The 16,415-nt window shown below is 45.7% G+C and overlaps 1 protein-coding gene across 14 annotated transcripts in view; it reads right to left on the bottom strand.

The window, feature by feature from the left end:
* MMP24 (matrix metallopeptidase 24) overlaps window positions 1-16,415 on the bottom strand; it is a 162,584-nt gene that overhangs the window by 127,615 nt on the left and 18,554 nt on the right. The window contains exons 2-4 of one of the 14 annotated variants that reach the window (XM_073310035.1): window positions 15,298-15,357; window positions 14,644-14,782; window positions 13,204-13,430 (exon numbers count right to left, since the gene is read on the bottom strand). The exons of 7 other annotated variants lie outside the window; for them this stretch is intronic. The gene's annotated coding sequence lies outside the window, so the exon portion shown is untranslated. Of the gene's footprint in view, window positions 1-13,203; window positions 13,431-14,643; window positions 15,358-16,415 lie in introns of all 14 variants that reach the window. 6 more of the 14 variants (XM_073310036.1, XM_073310040.1, XM_073310034.1 and 3 more) reach the window with 6 other exon arrangements.

Raw genomic sequence — 16,415 nt, 5'->3', positions numbered from 1 at the left:
AATGGACCCTATGAGGTAGTGGAGAGAATTAATGAAGTTACATACAACGTGAAGAGGCCCAAAAAGCCACAATTCCTTAGCCAGAAAAAAAAAAGCTATTTCAGTGTATAAAATAAATCTGCTTAAGCAGACGTGAAAGGTATACTAAAGAACAATAAATCATTATATAACAGACAGGGGGAAGAGGAGGAAGGGAGATAGCTCAGTGGTTTGAGCATTGGCCTGCTAAACCCAGGATTGAGAGTTCAATCCTTGAGGGGGCCATTTAGGGATCTGGGGCAAAAATTGGGGATTGGCCCTGCTTTCAGCAGGGGGTTGGACTAGCTGACCTCCTGAGGTCCCTTCCAACCCTGATATTCTATGATCTGGATCTCAAATTTGTCTTGTATATCTGGGTGGCATCCCCAGACAGATTAGCATAAGCGCTATCCAGCCTGCTTGACGGCCCATCAAGGGCAATCAGCTGTATAATGAACCAATTGAGAGAAGCCAGGGGCTATGCCTGTGAGTCAGCAGGACATGAAGGGACATGCCTGTGGACAGGGGACTCCAAATACTTTTCCATGTCCATGTGCTATGAGCTTGTGTTTTGGGACAAAGGATGCACAAGCCACATGGCAAAGGATATTGAAGGCAGCTGCATCACCTCCATTTCATCTTCAATCCTGCTTCTCACCTTTGGAGTAACTTTTCTACAAACTGAAGCTTTGAACAAAGGACTGATGGACCCATCCAAGGTTTGGATGTGTTCAAGAGGGACTTTACAAGCTAGCAAGCTCACCATTGCTGCTAAGAACCTGATATATGGACTCTAAAGTCATATGTACATATCTAATTGCTTTGACCATTTAACAACTCTCTGCACTTTCTTTTCTTTTATAATAAAACCTTTAGTTTTAGATACTAAAGGATTGGCTGGCAGTGTGGTATTTTGCGGGAATGCGGAATAGGTCAGTGCTATGCTCGGCATCGGACACCATCAGGTATCAAGGGACATCTATTTAGAACACATCACTGGACACCAGTGATATCGGGAGCGATGAGCTGGAGTGCCACTGAGAAGCAAAGTCGTGAAAGTAATTTAAATAATTCTCTGATGGATTGTATTTACTGAGAGACAACCTATCCTAAATTCCCAATTAGTCAGGGACAATCTACACTCATTACTACATTTGCTTTCCACAAGCTATTCGTAATATAACCTTTTGAGTGATGTACCCAAATATTTGGATGCTAATATCTGAATTGTATCATTAAATTTATTAACCTTAATTTGGGATATTGCAGATTATGTATTATGTGTATTTTGACTTTTAAACCAAACTTTATACTTTTGGATAATTTAAACATTATACCCAGATGTATAAACACTCTTTCCTTAACCTGTGTATTAGATAATTTTAACATCAGCTTTAATAAAAAAAATTTGATCTGGTAATGTGGCAGGTCCTTTAAGGATCAGAAGAACATTCTGTATAGTGAATAGAGTTTTAAGTAACTTCTCAGTTTACTGGTTCTATTCACTGACTGGAAGCCAGAGACTGGAATGCAATAAAGGGGGCTGTGTGAATTCCTTTTTCTAGCTTCTTGATAACCAGTGGGGGGGATCAGGAGCACAGTTTTGTGACTGGTTGGTGAATCTAACTGTAGTGTTAACCACCAATTTTGGGAGAATCTGCTCTCCTCTTTGCAGCCTGCCCTGACCTTGGCATTTTCAGTGGGGTCTGCCGTAGACGCCTTCAGTCACTCTACCCTAGTCAGACAAATGCTGATTTATAGTTTCAGAGAAAGCAATTGTTTCCTAGTTGTCTGGGTGCTTGGTGCATGCATATTCCCTGGCATGGGAGCTCCATAGGGCTGACTGGAGAGAGGAAAATTCTCAATTAGTAATCCAATAACTGATGCAGGTCTGACCCCATTTGGGTGCCTGGTAGTATTAACATATGCCTTCAAGTGAGAGCTTTCTCCTGTCTGTGGATGCAGGATAGGTCTCAATTCACTCCTCAGCCCTTTCCTAGCTATCTATTTGCAGTATAGACAGAACTTACAGCTGTGCCCTCCTACTGTAAGGCAAGCAGATAAATCATACTCTGGATGAAGCAGGAACCTGGCTACCCCTGATTTCCAGTGCAAGACAGGCATAGCAGGTGAGGCTGGCAGTCAAGCCTCTCCCTCTGGATAGTGGAATCTGGCACTCTTTCTCTCTGTGTAGACTTGGGCAGGCAGGCTCTCTTCTCTGCCTGCTGGTTGCAGCTGCTGACAGCTAAAGTGGAAGGAGTGCCTAATGCCTAGGGCAGCTGGGACTTTTGGGGACAGCTGAGGTGGAACATTCCCTACAAAGATGGGATTCATAGGTTCATGGATTCCAAGGACAGAAGGGGCCATTATGATAATCTAGACTGGCCTCCTGCATAATCTAGGACATGCAACTTCCCCAAAATAATTCCAACAGCATATCATTTAGGAAAAAAATGGTTACCTACCTTTCGTAACTATTGTTCTTTGAGATGTGTTGCTCATGTCCATTCCACGCTAAGTGTGTGTGCACCCACATGCACGGCTACCGGAAACTTTTTCCTTTAGTGTAGCAGCCATGTTACTCTGTATTCGCAAAAAGAAAAGGAGTACTTGTGGCACCTTAGAGACTAACCAATTTATTTGAGCATAAGCTTTCGTGAGCTACAGCTCACTTTGTCGGATGCATCCGACGAAGTGAGCTGTAGCTCACGAAAGCTTATGCTCAAATAAATTGGTTAGTCTCTAAGGTGCCACAAGTACTCCTTTTCTTTTTACTTTAGTGGTATCCATAGAGCCGGCTCTGGCATCCTCTGGAGTTCCGCACTCGTGCTGGTATATGAGATGCCACCGGCCCTGCACCCTCTCAGTTCCTTCTCACCGTCAACTCCAACACCCGGAGAGTGGGTCATGGAATGGACATGAGCAACACATCTCAAAGAACAACATTTACGAAAGGTAGGTGACCGTTTTTTCTTCAAGTGCTTGCTCATGTTGATTCCATGCTAGGTGACTCTGGAGATGGGCTCAGAGTTCACGGTCGTGTGGGTTGCAACACTGCTCTACCAAAGCTGGCATCATCCCAGGCCTGCTAGGTAATGACGTACTGGGACTCAAAGGTGTAGACTGAAGACCAAGTCACGGCTCTGCAGATGTCCTGTATCGGTACCTGAGTGAGGAAAGCTGCTGATGAAGCTTGTGTTCTGGTGGAATGGGTGGTCATGATAGCTGGTGGTGACACCCCTGCTTGCTCATAAGAAAACTTAATGCATGTGGTTATCCAAGAGGAGATTCTCTGGGACGAAACCGGCAGGCCTTTCATCCTGTCTGCTACGGTAACGAAGAGCTGCGCAGACTTACAGAAGGACTTGGTTCTCTCGAGGTAGATGACCCTTCTAACATGCAGCGTATGCAATATGCATTCCTCGCTGGATTTGGGAGGCTTTGAAAAGAACACCGGCAGGAATATATCCTGATTATTGTGGAACTGTGACACCACCTTCAGCAAGAAGGCTGGGTGGGTCTGCAGCTGGACCTTATCCTTGTAGAATACCATATAGGGTGGTTCTGATATGAGCACTCTAATCTCGGAGACTGCTGGCCGAAGTGATTGCAACCAGGAAGGAGACCTTCCATGAGAGGAGCAGCAGAGAATATGAAGCTAACTGCTCAAAGGGGGGCCTGTGAGCTTTAAAAGTACCAAATTCAAGTCCCAAGGTGGGATAGGATCACAAATTTAAGAATAAAACCTTTCAGAAATCTGATTGTCATATCATGGGAAAAGACATATCTGCCCTGAACCAGAGGATGGAAGGCCGAGATGACCGCCAAGTGGACCTTGACTGACAAGAGTGCCAGACCTTGGTGTTTGAGATGCAACAGTTAGTCTAGGATGGATTGTGGTGAGGTCTGGCCAGGAGACAGATTCTGGTCCAGGCTCAACATGAAAAAAGTTTCCATTTGGCCAGGTAGGTCACCCTGGTGGAGGGCTTTCTGCTACCCATCAGGACCTGCTGGACTTGATCTGAGCATGCTTGCTTCTCTGCATTCAGCCATGTAGCAGCCATGCTGTCAGGTGCAGAGATGCTAGATTCAGGTGTAGCAGACGGCCATGGTTCAGGACAGCAAATCCAGTTGGAGCGGGCGCTCTAGCGGCGCTGTTATCGAAAGCTCTAACAGTGTGACGAATCAGTCATGGCATGGCCACGCAAGCGCTATCAGGATAACCTTCGCCCTGTCCCGCTTGATCTTCAAGAGGGTTCTGTGCAGCCGTGGTATCGGAGGGAAGGCGTACATCAGTGTTCCTGACCATGGAAACAAGAAGGCATCGGACAGGGAGCCCCCCATCTCTGGAAGATGCAGCTAAGCACCTCTGGGTGGAGAGATGAGAGAGACCAGCTGAGATCTGCTAACACGTTTTTGGTCCCCAACAGATGTGAGGCCAGTAGATGAATGGCATGCTGGACGTAGAGTCCCACAATCGGAGAGCCTTTTGGCACAGGTCTGACGAGCAGGCTCCGCCCTACTTGTTGATTACAGAACATTCATAGAAGCATAGAATCATAGAATATCAGGATTGGAAGGGACCTCAGGAGGTCATCCAATCCAACCCCCTGCTCAAAGTAGGACCAATCCCCAACTAAAACATCCCAGCCAGGGCTTTGTCAAGCCTGATATTAAAAACTTCAAAAGAAGGAGATTCCACCACCTCTCTAGGTAACCCATTCCAGTGCTTCACCGCCCTCCTAGTGAAAAAGTTTTCCTAATATCCAACCTAATACAACATTGCCGTGGTACTGTCCATCAGGATTTGGATAACCTTGCCTTCCAGAAACAGAAGAAAAGTTTGGCAGGCCAGATGTATCGCCTTGAACTCCCTGATGTTTATATGCATGGAGTGATCTTCCTGCAACCAGACCTTGCCTGCTGATGTCACTGAGGTGGGCTCCCCACCCCAGATCCAATGCGTCGAAGACCAATGTCACTGAAGGACATGGGGCCGCAAAGGGAATTCACTCCAACACCAATCGGAGCTCCATTCACCACATTAGGGATGACAAGATGTGTGATGGAACCGTGACCACCAGGTCCAAATCGTGTCTGTCTGGGGCATAGATCGAAGCCAGCCACGACTACAAGAGTCTGAGATGCAGGTCGCATATGTGGGACCACGTAAGTACATGCTGCCATATGGCCAAGCAGCTTGAGGCACACCCGGGCAGTTGTGAGCAGATAGGCTCTCACATGGATAATGCAGTCCGACATGGCTCGGAACCAGGACTCTGGCACGAAGGCCCTGGCTTGAGTAGAATCAAGCACAGCTCCTATAAACTCTATCCAGTAAACTGCGATCAGAGTTTACTTCTGCTCATTTATAAGCATGCCCAAATCCTGACAGGTGGACCTCACCAAGTTGAGGCTGCGCTGCACCTAGGCTTGTGACCTGCCTCTGACCAGCCAGTCATTGAGGTACGGTTAAATCCGCACCCCTCAACGTCTCAGGTAAGCAGCCAATACAGCCATGAACTTTGTGAAGACCCTCGGAGCAGCTGAGAGGCCGAACGGTAGAGCTATGAACTGGTAGTGGCATTGGCCTTGGCCTTCTACAAATCGGAGAAATCTTCTGTGCCCATGGAAAATGTAAATCTGGAAATAAGCATCCTTTAAATTGAGGGTGGCATACCAGTCTCCTGGATCCAGAGAGGGAATGATGGCGGCCAGGAAGACCATGTGGAACTTCAACTTCTTGAGATATTTGTTGAGGTGATGCAGGTCTAGAATGGGTCTAAGGCCCCCTTTGGCCTTTGGGATTAGGAAAACTGCAGAGTGTACCCAGATGTTATGGGGTTGAGCATCCAATGGTCTGAGATGATTTGGGCCCATGCAGCAAGGCACAGGGACAATCAGTTTAAAAATAAAGGGGGGGGGGGCTGGATCCAGGTGTGAGTCCAGTGCATCGCCCTCAGGTGCACCCTCAAAATGTCTGCCACAGAGTGCCTGAGTGTCACACAGGCCCCGACTGGGTGATCGAGGAGAATGGTGTGGGGGGATGACGTTTGTCTCTGTCCCTTCTCCTGTAGGAGATCTGCCTCAGGGGACCTGAGAACTTCGGTGGTATAGGAGGCCAGAAAGGCTTTCTGGAGGCTGTCAGTGTGTACCGCCCCAAGGAACAGAGCATGGCCTGGGAATCTTTTAGACTATGCAGCCTGGCATCCATTTGCTCGGAAATTAGAGCATTACCCTCAAATGATAGGTCCTGGATTGACTGCTGTACTTCCAGGGACATCCAGAGGACTGCAGCCACAAGCTCAATCTCATCGAGACAGCGGAAGCTATGGACCTGGCCACCGAGTCCGCCTGCATCCAATGCTGTCTGGAGAGAGGGCCTGACTACTGTTCAGAATAGACCTGAACTCCTGTCTGAGGTCTTGTGGCAGGCAGTCCCTAAATTTCCCCAACGAGTCCCAGATGTAATTATATTTACCCAGCAGTGCCTACCGGTTAGATATTCTACGCTGGAGGTTGGCAGTCAAATAAATTTTCCTCCCAGAGAGGTCCAGTTTCTTAGCATCCTTGTTTTTAGGTATGGTGCTCACCTGTCCCTGCCTGTCCCGCTCGTTCATGGCAGAGACTATGAGAGAGCTCGGGGGTGGTGGAAATGTAAGTATTCACAACCCTTGGCAAGTACATAATACTTCTTTTCCACCCTCCTTTGAAGTTGGTGGCAAAGAGGACAGGATCTGCCACAGGGCTTTGACCACCTTACACGCCCCCTTCATGTACCGGTACTGCCATGCTAGCGGGTGCTGCGGCTGCTCGGATGTCAAAAAGGCTGTCCGCCTGCTCTGCGAGCTCCTCAGCCTCCAAGCCCAAATTTGAGGTCACCCTTTTAAGAAGTTCCTGGTGGGGCTGAAAGTCATCAGGAGGGAGCAGGTGAGAGGGGCCCGCATCTGTCTGATCAGGGGGCAAGGAGGAGAATGGCACAACTGGGGGATGGGGCTGGGACACTCTGCCTCTGGAGAAGCCTCCCTTGTAACTGACTTCTGCTGCTCAGTACCAGCATCAGAGTCCGAATCTGGGTCCCATCCTGGTGCCTGACAGTACCACGGACTGCTTCTTGGAGGGGCCCACAGAAGAGCTTTGAGAGTATGGCCCCAGAATCATGGGGAGAGCCCAGGGTTCTAATACGGCCAGTGGACTGGGCACTGACCTTGTGGCCAGGCACCCACTGAGGCCCCCCAGTGCAACATCTGGCACTCCCGCTGAGTGGTGCTACCAGGGCTGGGGGATGGATTCTCACTTGCTAGAGACCGGGGCATCAGCGACCTTCGAGACAGTGACCTGTGCAGAGGCATGAACAACCGATGTCTAGATGACAGTGGTCAGTGCCAAGGGGACCAGAGCCTCACAGTCAGCAACTCACACCGCAAAGCCGGGGAATGCAAGCATGGATCTGGCAATCTGGGCCGCAGGGTCTGAGATCATGGAAGCGTAGCGGGGAATGGGGCCACAAAGTGACAGACTGGTGCTATGCCTCCACGGATCGGTGGCACCTGAGCACTCACTGTGGTGGGCCCATAGCAGGCTTCCCTTTGGAAAGAGAAGCCTTTGCTGTCTCTGCTGACTGTAGGCGGTACCAGCAGAGCCATAAAGTCCCTAGCCACCTGAAACAGCTCTGGTGTTGAAGGTACCACTAGGTGCATAGGCCCCCTACTGCTCCCCAGAGTTGGAGGGGGATCCCTGGTTGGACTAGAAGCTCTTGAGGCAGCAGCTGCCCTTTGTCACTCCAGAATGGGCAGGTTGCCCAGCATGGATCCTTTGCCTACCATCCCCATCTTGTCCTTGCTTGGAGCTGGGGAGTGCTCCTATTGTTTCTTATGGCACTTCCTCAGAACCAATGAGAGTGAGTGGTGCAGTGGTAAGCTCAGTGCCGGTGGAGCACTGGGCACCGAGCACATCTATGTTGGTACACAATCTGAGCGGGAAGGCTCTGAAGACAGTCTAAGAGCCACCTCCATTAGCAGGGCGTTTAGACAGATATCCTTGTCCTTTTGAGTTCTTGGTTTAAAGTTTTTACAAATTCTACGCTTGTCCTTTATGTGTGCTTCTCCAACACTTGAGGCAGCTTGTGGTGGGGGTTGCTGACCAGCATCAGCTTACAGCAAGTGAAACATGGTTTGAAACCCAGGGCATGCCCTGCCCCTGGGACAATGTCCCTAAGGAGACTCTAACTTATGACATGATAGGGTTCAGGAGTGGGACGGAGGGAGCTTGCTGGTGGCTGCAGCTGTGTCTGAACAAGCAGGCTACAGACTGAGTGCTGATCTACTTAACATCTCTCTCTCTCTCTCACACACACACTGTGTGTCTGTCTCTCTCACACACACACTCACACACAGTCTTTCACACTCACCTCCCAACATATATTTGTATTAGTGTTGTTACTTCTTTCAAAGTGTGTTGTTTTTAGTTTTTTGACTGGTCTATGCATTTTATAATGTTTATTTCTTATGCTTAAATTTAATTAGAGTAGTGAGTTCTAAAATGTGTAACCTGTCCTGGCTGGAGTAATTATCCCTATGGTAACTTCTTAAAAATATATACCTAAGTTTTTGGCTTCTACTGGTGGCACACAGCTGCACATTACCTCGATACAGTGCACGTAACAAAACTCATTCTGAACATGGATTAAAAAAAAATTAGAGGGAACATTGACCACAACCCTTGATAAATTGTTCCAATGGTTAATTACCCTCACTGTTAAAAAAAATATGCTTTATTTGCTTTCTGAATGTATCTAGCTTCAACTTCCACTGGAGTGTGTTATACCTTCACCTGCTAGCTTGAAGAGCCCACTGTCATTATTAAATATTTGTTCCGCATGCAGTTACTCATAGATTGGGATTGCATCACACCTTAACCTTCTCTCTTTTTAAATAAATTGAGCTCCTTGAGTCTATCACTATAAGGCATGCTTTCTAATCCTTTATTCATCCTCACTGCTCTTCCTTAAACTCTCTTCAATTTATCAACATCCTTCTTCAATTGTAGATCCCATAACAGGACACCGTATTCTAGCAGCAGTCACACCAGTGCCAAATACAGAGGTAAAATAACCTCTCTACTCCTACTTGAGAGTCCCTTGTTTATGCATCACAGGATCACAATAGTCTTTTTGGCCACCCCAACCCCCAAATCTTTGAGTCCCTGCTTCTCAGGATATAGATCTCATCCTGTAAGTGTGTCCTACGTTCTTTGTTTCTAGATGTATACCTTTACATTAGGCTGTATTCAAATGCATATTGTTTGCTTGCACTCAGCTTATCAAATGATTCAGATCACTCTGTATTAGTGAATTGTCCCCTTCATTATTTGCCATGTCAGCACTTTTTTTTTTTTTTTGGTCATCTACAAACTGTCAGTGATTATTTTGTTTTCTTCCAGGTCACCGATAAAAATGTTAAATAGGGTAGGGTCAAGAACCAAACCCTGCGGGACCCCCCTAGAAACACACCTGTTCAATGATGACTTCCAGTTTACAATTACATTTTGAGACCGGACAGATTTTAATCCATTTAATGTGTGCTGTATTAATATTGTATCATTCTGGTTTTTTAATCAAAATGTCATGCGGTACCAAATCAAATGCCTTACAGAAGTCTAAGTATATGACAACACTTACTCTTATCAACCAAACTTGTAATCTCACCAAAAAAATAAAATCTAGTTCAACAGGATCTATTTTCCATTTGTTGATCTGCATTAATATCATCCTCCTTTAATTATTAATCAAGTCCCATATCAACCTCTCCATTATCTTTCCTGGCACCAATGCCAGACTGGCAGGTCTACAATTACCAGGGTCATCCTATTTACCCTTTTTTAATTACTGGCCTAACATTAGCTTTCTTCCAATCTTCTGGAACTTCCCCAGTGTCCCAAGACTTATTGAAGACTAGCATTAACAATCCAGTGAGTGCCTCAGTCAGGTCTTTTAAAACTCTTTGACACAAGTTATCCAGACCTGCTGATTTTAAGATGTCTGACTTCAGTAGCTGCTGTTTAACATCCTCTCAAGGTACTACTAGAACAGAAAGAGTGTCACCATCATATTATATAACCACATCATTTGTTTTTTTCCCCAGATACAAAACCAATACCCTTTGAATAAGTCTCTTTCCTACATTATTATTTCTGATAATTCTACTATTTCCATAATGGACCAACCCCATCATTAGGATTCCTTTTGTTCCTAACAGACTTCAAAAATGTACTATTGTCCTCAACTCTGCTAGCCACAGATTTCTGTGTCCCTTGGGTTCCCATATCTATTTTCTACAATTCCAAGCTTCTGGTTTACATTCATTATCAACAACTTTCCCTTTCTTCCATTGTATTTTTTCATTGCTGACTTCACTTCCCCTGTAAACCAAGTTAGTGTTTTTTTTTAAACCAGTATAGCCCTCTTCCTTGATTATGGCTTTTTAGGTCTCTTAAACAGTTCTCAATTACCACTCACATTTTTCTGATTAAATTCTTCCTCCCAGCTGATTTTGCCCAGAATTCTTTTGAGCTTTGTGAAACTGGCCCTCTTAAAGCACCAAGTACATGCATTACTGATTAGGGATTTATTCTGTTTGCACATTATAAATGTGATCAAGTCTTGACCACCTGTACCCAAACCACCATCAATTTACAGTTCTGTAATCAATTCCTCTCTGTCTGACAAGGCCAACTCCAATACTGAATTTCCTCATGTTGTATAAAACACTTTTTGAATTGGGAAATGTTCATCTATAATATTTAAAAACTCTAAGGATGTTTTAGTACTGGCAGCATGAGACCTTCAACACATGTCCCCCCCACCTTAAAGACCCACATGATCACAGATTTTTTTTCATACACATTATAGACAGGTTTCAGAGTAACAGCCGTGTTAGTCTGTATTGGCAAAAAAAAAGGAGTACTTGTGGCACCTTAGAGACTAACCAATTTATTTGAGTATAAGCTTTCGTGAGCTACAGCTCACTTCATCGGATGCATACTGTGGAAAGTACAGAAGATCTTTTTATACACACAAACCATGAAAAAAATGGCATTTACCACTACAAAAGGTTCTCTCTCCCCCCACCCCACTTTATTACCAGCAGGAGAGTGGGGTGGGGGGAGAGAAAACCTTTTGTAGTGGTAAATGCCATTTTTTTCATGGTTTGTGTGTATAAAAAGATCTTCTGTACTTTCCACAGTATGCATCCGATGAAGTGAGCTGTAGCTCACGAAAGCTTATGCTCAAATAAATTGGTTAGTCTCTAAGGTGCCACATTATAGACAGATGCATAAGGAGCTGGTTATCCTAATCCCTAATGTGATTTGGTGGTCTGTAGCAGACACCAACTAATATCCCCATCTAGTGCTTTATCTGTTATGACACTGATCCATGAGCATTCAGGATCATTTTCTTCTGAGCTGACTGTGACTCAGAAATAGGTATTGCCATCTTTCACACAGAGTGTCACCTTTTTGCCCACTCAATGCTCCCTAAATAAGATATAACCATTGATTTTCATCATGTGACTCAGCCCATCACATTTCAGTAATATCTGGCTGAAAGACAAAATAGTCTTTTATTCTCCATATGAGGTCACTACAGGTATGTCTACATTGCTATATAAGCCCAGCATTAGTGGGACTCAAGTTAGCTGACCCTGGGTTACAGAACCCAGGGCTTGAGCATCTACTGACTGTCAACCCTACATCAGAATTTTCTAAACCATGCTTGAACCTGGGGCTCTGGCATCCACACTGTAGCACACAGACCTGAGTCAAACCAGCCATATCCCAGACTCCCTAGAGTCCTCCCAAAACATGGCCACTCTGGCCCTTTAACTATGGTGCACTGTGGAAAAACTTGCCCACTATGCATGTTAAGAGGAAGTTTTAACAGCCTGCCAACGCAGCCTGCTGAGTGGTCATTTTGGTCTGTGCACTCCCAGCTACCAGAGCCAGCAACATGGAGGAGGTGCCTTTCGAAGAATGTCTCTTGCTTGAGCTTTCACTATTGTATCAGGAAATGGACATAGCTTCCAGAGGTGCTGGTGGACATTTCGATGGCATTTGCTGACCCACCAAAGTCACCTGACAGAGCTTATGAAGTAGGAGTACCCAGGCATGGCAGACTTGAACAAGCTGACACTACTCACGACACTCAGTATAGCCACTGGAGCCCCCTACATAGACTGGCACTTTTGGCATAGGACCACAAGCACAGACTGGTGGGGATCACATCATCATGCAGACTTAGGACAACCAGCAGCGGGTCCAGAACTTTCACATGGAAAAAACATTTCTGCAGTTTTGTGCGCAGCTTGCCCCTACCCTCCAGTGTAAAGACATGCATGAGAGTACTCTTGCCAGACCAGAAGCAGGTTGCTATAACCATCTGGCAGCTGGCTACCCCAGACTGTTACAGGTCACTTGCCAACCAATTTGATGTTGGGACGTTGACTTGGGTAAAGTGGTGGAGGAGGCTTCTGATGTACCTAACTGTACAGAGGAATAGTGCTTACTAATTCCTAATTGTCCCAGGTCATGTGTTTACCTTTATTTTAAATATACATTTTATGATGTGATGCAGTTATAGCAATAACCTTTCTTGATTACATAAAATGCTTTATTTATACATATGTATTATAAAAGTACAACATTCACCCCTTACCAGGCAGGCCAGCTGCCATTACCACACCAACACCAGAAACAGAATCGTTTAAAAAAAAAAAAAGTATATGAACAACAGTGAAACCATGTACAATACAGAATCCCCCCACTGTTGCATGTCTCCTGGCCTCCCATTCTCCTTTCCTCATATGCCACATACTTGATACCAAGGGAGAGGGTGGAGACATCCACAGGGTAGGTGGTCAAGACAGAGGACTGCATGAGGCTAAGATGACTGGCCCAGCCACTCATGCAGCCCGACTGCATGGGCCAACCAGCCATGGAGTTTTCCAGGCTGTTTCTGGGGACTTAGGTTGTGGTGTGGGTGATACAGCAGGAGCCGGTACTCCTGCAGCCATCACCAATATCAGCAGCTCAAACAATTCTCTCTGCTGACTTGTCTTCCTTCCTTAGCCCCCGTTCCTGTTCCAGGAATTGCAAACCTAGTGCCTATTCCTACGCTGAAACCCTTGCCTCAATCTGTGCAGCCAGCCTCAGCCTTTCCTCTCAGCATGCCTCTTCTCTAGCCATAAGTCTCTGTTTTTGACAATGGACCTGTTTGTCAGCCCTGTCCAGAAATCCAACCGTAAGTTCATCACGGAAACGTATCTTGGAACAGTCTGGGAAGGTACATTAGGCCAGGCTTCTACTGAACTGTGGACAAGCTGTGGAGGTACTACACGCAGTAGAGGTTGAAGAGTCTGGAACAGGATAAGAAAGAGAGGGTTATTGTCTCAAATAGTTCAGTGCAGGAGCACAGAAAAAATCCTTATGGAATTTCAAGGACATAAAATGTTGCTTTTCCAAACTGAACTTCAATACATTGTGAAAGGGATGCTTCAGAGCACAGACACTCCCTGGACACAGCCTGGTCAATCTCAGTGAAAGAAGTGCAGAGACAAATTAAAAATTCAAGCATTTTTTTGCTTTCTAAAAACACAAGAACTACTTGGGTGGGGGAGGAGGAGGAGGAGGACAAGGGGCAGGGAGGCTGAGAGTGGCCTTGCTAAGAAAAAACTTTTTTTTTCTTTTTTTTTTTTATCATTTCCGGCCTTCCACATTTTGGAGAACATTGCCAATCAGGCACCACAAGAATGGTTAAGGGAGATGTTATTTCAAGCTGCAAGTGGGAAACATGCATTGTATGCAGCCAAAGTATTTGAATGTATAGTGACTAAACAGCATAGCTCTGAGTGGACTGGCCTGGTCAACTACCAAGTTGGTCCTGGAAAACTATGTCCTTCCACAAAAGGTGACTACCTAGAGTTCCTGCTTCAGGAAAAGTGTGCATCTATCAGTACCTGGGAATGGGTAAGAATTCATGAGGGAAACAGGATGCTGTGTTATCTTGCACCTGGCTTAGCCAGTTAAGATTGCATGCAAACACACAGAACTCAATGGGTATCCCCCTTACACTTCCTCCCCCACTCCGGCACATTCCTAGATACATTTTCATACCTCACTGGAATTTGGGACAAATGCTTTTGTCATCTATGGACCGCATGTACTACCTTTACCTGAAATGGACTAGATTTGTGAATGGAACACATTTCTGCCCTGCCCTCTCCCACCGTTCACTGTTTCCAGGCAGCTCATTACACAACTGAGTGTTTACAGAGCAACCTACTTACAGGTATGGCAGTGTAAGGTTATTTTAAAGACACAGGAACGCCATAGCAAAAATCTGTACCTTTCCAGTAAAAATTCACTTTCAACTCATTTTTACTGTTTGCATTTCCCAGTCATCATTTTGAACTCCATGTAGTTTTGCGCGCAGGGGGATGGGAGGTGGAGAGAGCCATGCCACTCAGAGAATTCGCCATTAGAGGATACACGTTGCTAGCCAATTGGTTCATGTAACAGAAATCCCTCCTTCCTATATTAATAAACACTATAATGGAGTCAGAAACTTACCAGACTCCAGGCCGGCTTCTGTCCATCTGTATCTGCTACAGGCTCTGCGGTGGGCTGATCCTTGGTGGAAGGAAGGGGGACATCAAACAGCTCCACTAAGTATGGCCCCACAATGTCCTGCAGAAGAGCCTCCTGTAAACTGGTTTCAGTAACAGAGTCACTTTGCCGGCCTCACTCCGCACCTGCTGCTGGCTCCTATCACTCCCCATGCCGGATTCTGGGGCCAGCAAGGTGCCATCTCAGCTGATTAGGTCTTATATACCACCACTGGCTGCATGCGCGGTGCAGAGCCCAGCACTTGGTCAAATGCCTCAAAATGGGCACAACATCGGCAACTTGCCCAAGGTGCAGTTCTGGTCCCTGGTTTTCCTGTGTTCACTCTTAAGATGGTTAATGCACGCCCTGCACTAGTCTGATAAATTTGCCAGCTTCTTCACTATTCGCTGGTGTGTGAGATCGTTCCTGGTACTCTTATTGAAGTCCATTGTTCTTCTGGCCTCACACCAGAGATTTACCAAAATCTGGCTTTGCTCCTGTGAACAGCAAGCAGCACACTTTGCAAAAGGCTTGTTCTGCTCAGTCTCCATTGCAAACACAGAAGGCTCTCCGCAGCTCAGTGGTTAGAAGACAATGGAAGGCTAAATGCTGACTCACCGTGCTGCTGCAGTACACTCAGGGGGCTTGCTTCTGTTTTCAGTGAAGTCAATTGAGATTCTTGGGATTAAAAAGACAAAGGAAATTGGCCCATGGGATTGAGAGAAATTTATAGCAGACTCTCTGCTCCCGAAGGGGGGTGGGGGGGCACTGCATCTACACTGCAAAGCTCCAGGATGTGACCCTACAACAGGCTCCGATTGTGCTAAGTGGTATACATGTTCCTGCCCTAAAGTGTTTACATCTTCTTAGCATAGAATAAAAGACAACACAAACCTGCAGCAAACAAATAGGGAGAGCAAGGACAAGGTAACAGAGAAACCATCATGTTTATTCAAATAACTAGTGGATGAGTCAGACTTGGGGTTGATTGGACAGACCTTGCAATGCAGGAGAGGGTTAAAATAGTCAATGACAGACAATGGAGGAGACAGAAGAAAGGGCAAGGAGGAAGGAACTTGCAGCAGAAAAGAAGTCACAGAAATTTAAGACTGGAAGGGACCTTGAGAAGTCATCAAGTCCAACCCACTGTGCTGTGGCAGGAACAAGTAAAACTAGACCATCCCTGACAGGTGTTGTCCAACTTGTTTTTAAAAACTTCCAATGATGGGGACTCCACAACCTCCCTTGGAAGTCTATTCCAGAGCTTAACTACCCTTATAGTTAGAAAGTTTTCCTAATATCTAATCTAAATCTCCCTTGCTGTGTAATGTTAATTACACCTTGGAAAGTGAGACTGCTTTCTGGAAAAGTCTGTCTTTAAAATCAAGTTCTGGCCAATTTGGAGCACTCACAGGCTGGGTCTCTCCTCTGCACACGCAAGCAGTCTCCCGTAAATTCCTCTAAGCCTCAAACACACTTTACAATAAGGTGCCCCACCCTATCTTAAAGCAGGCAGCTTCAATCAAAATACAAATACTAAAAATGGAACAGTAAAACCAACACATCCAACTTAACACATCCAAATTAACTTCTAAATAAGTCTTGTAATATAAAATCATTTCAGCAGTTACTCCAGAGTCTTTATACTAACTTTACATATGGACTGTTAACCACTAAATGAGTCAACAGCAGGAGTCCTAGAAATCCAAACGCATTTGCTCCAACCCCTCAGACAG

This window comes from Lepidochelys kempii, chromosome 13 (assembly GCF_965140265.1).
Source record: "Lepidochelys kempii isolate rLepKem1 chromosome 13, rLepKem1.hap2, whole genome shotgun sequence".
In the NCBI taxonomy this organism is placed as follows: domain Eukaryota; kingdom Metazoa; phylum Chordata; order Testudines; family Cheloniidae; genus Lepidochelys; species Lepidochelys kempii.
The sequence above is the reverse complement of the archived record's forward strand: the minus strand, read 5'-3'. Positions and strand labels throughout refer to the sequence as shown.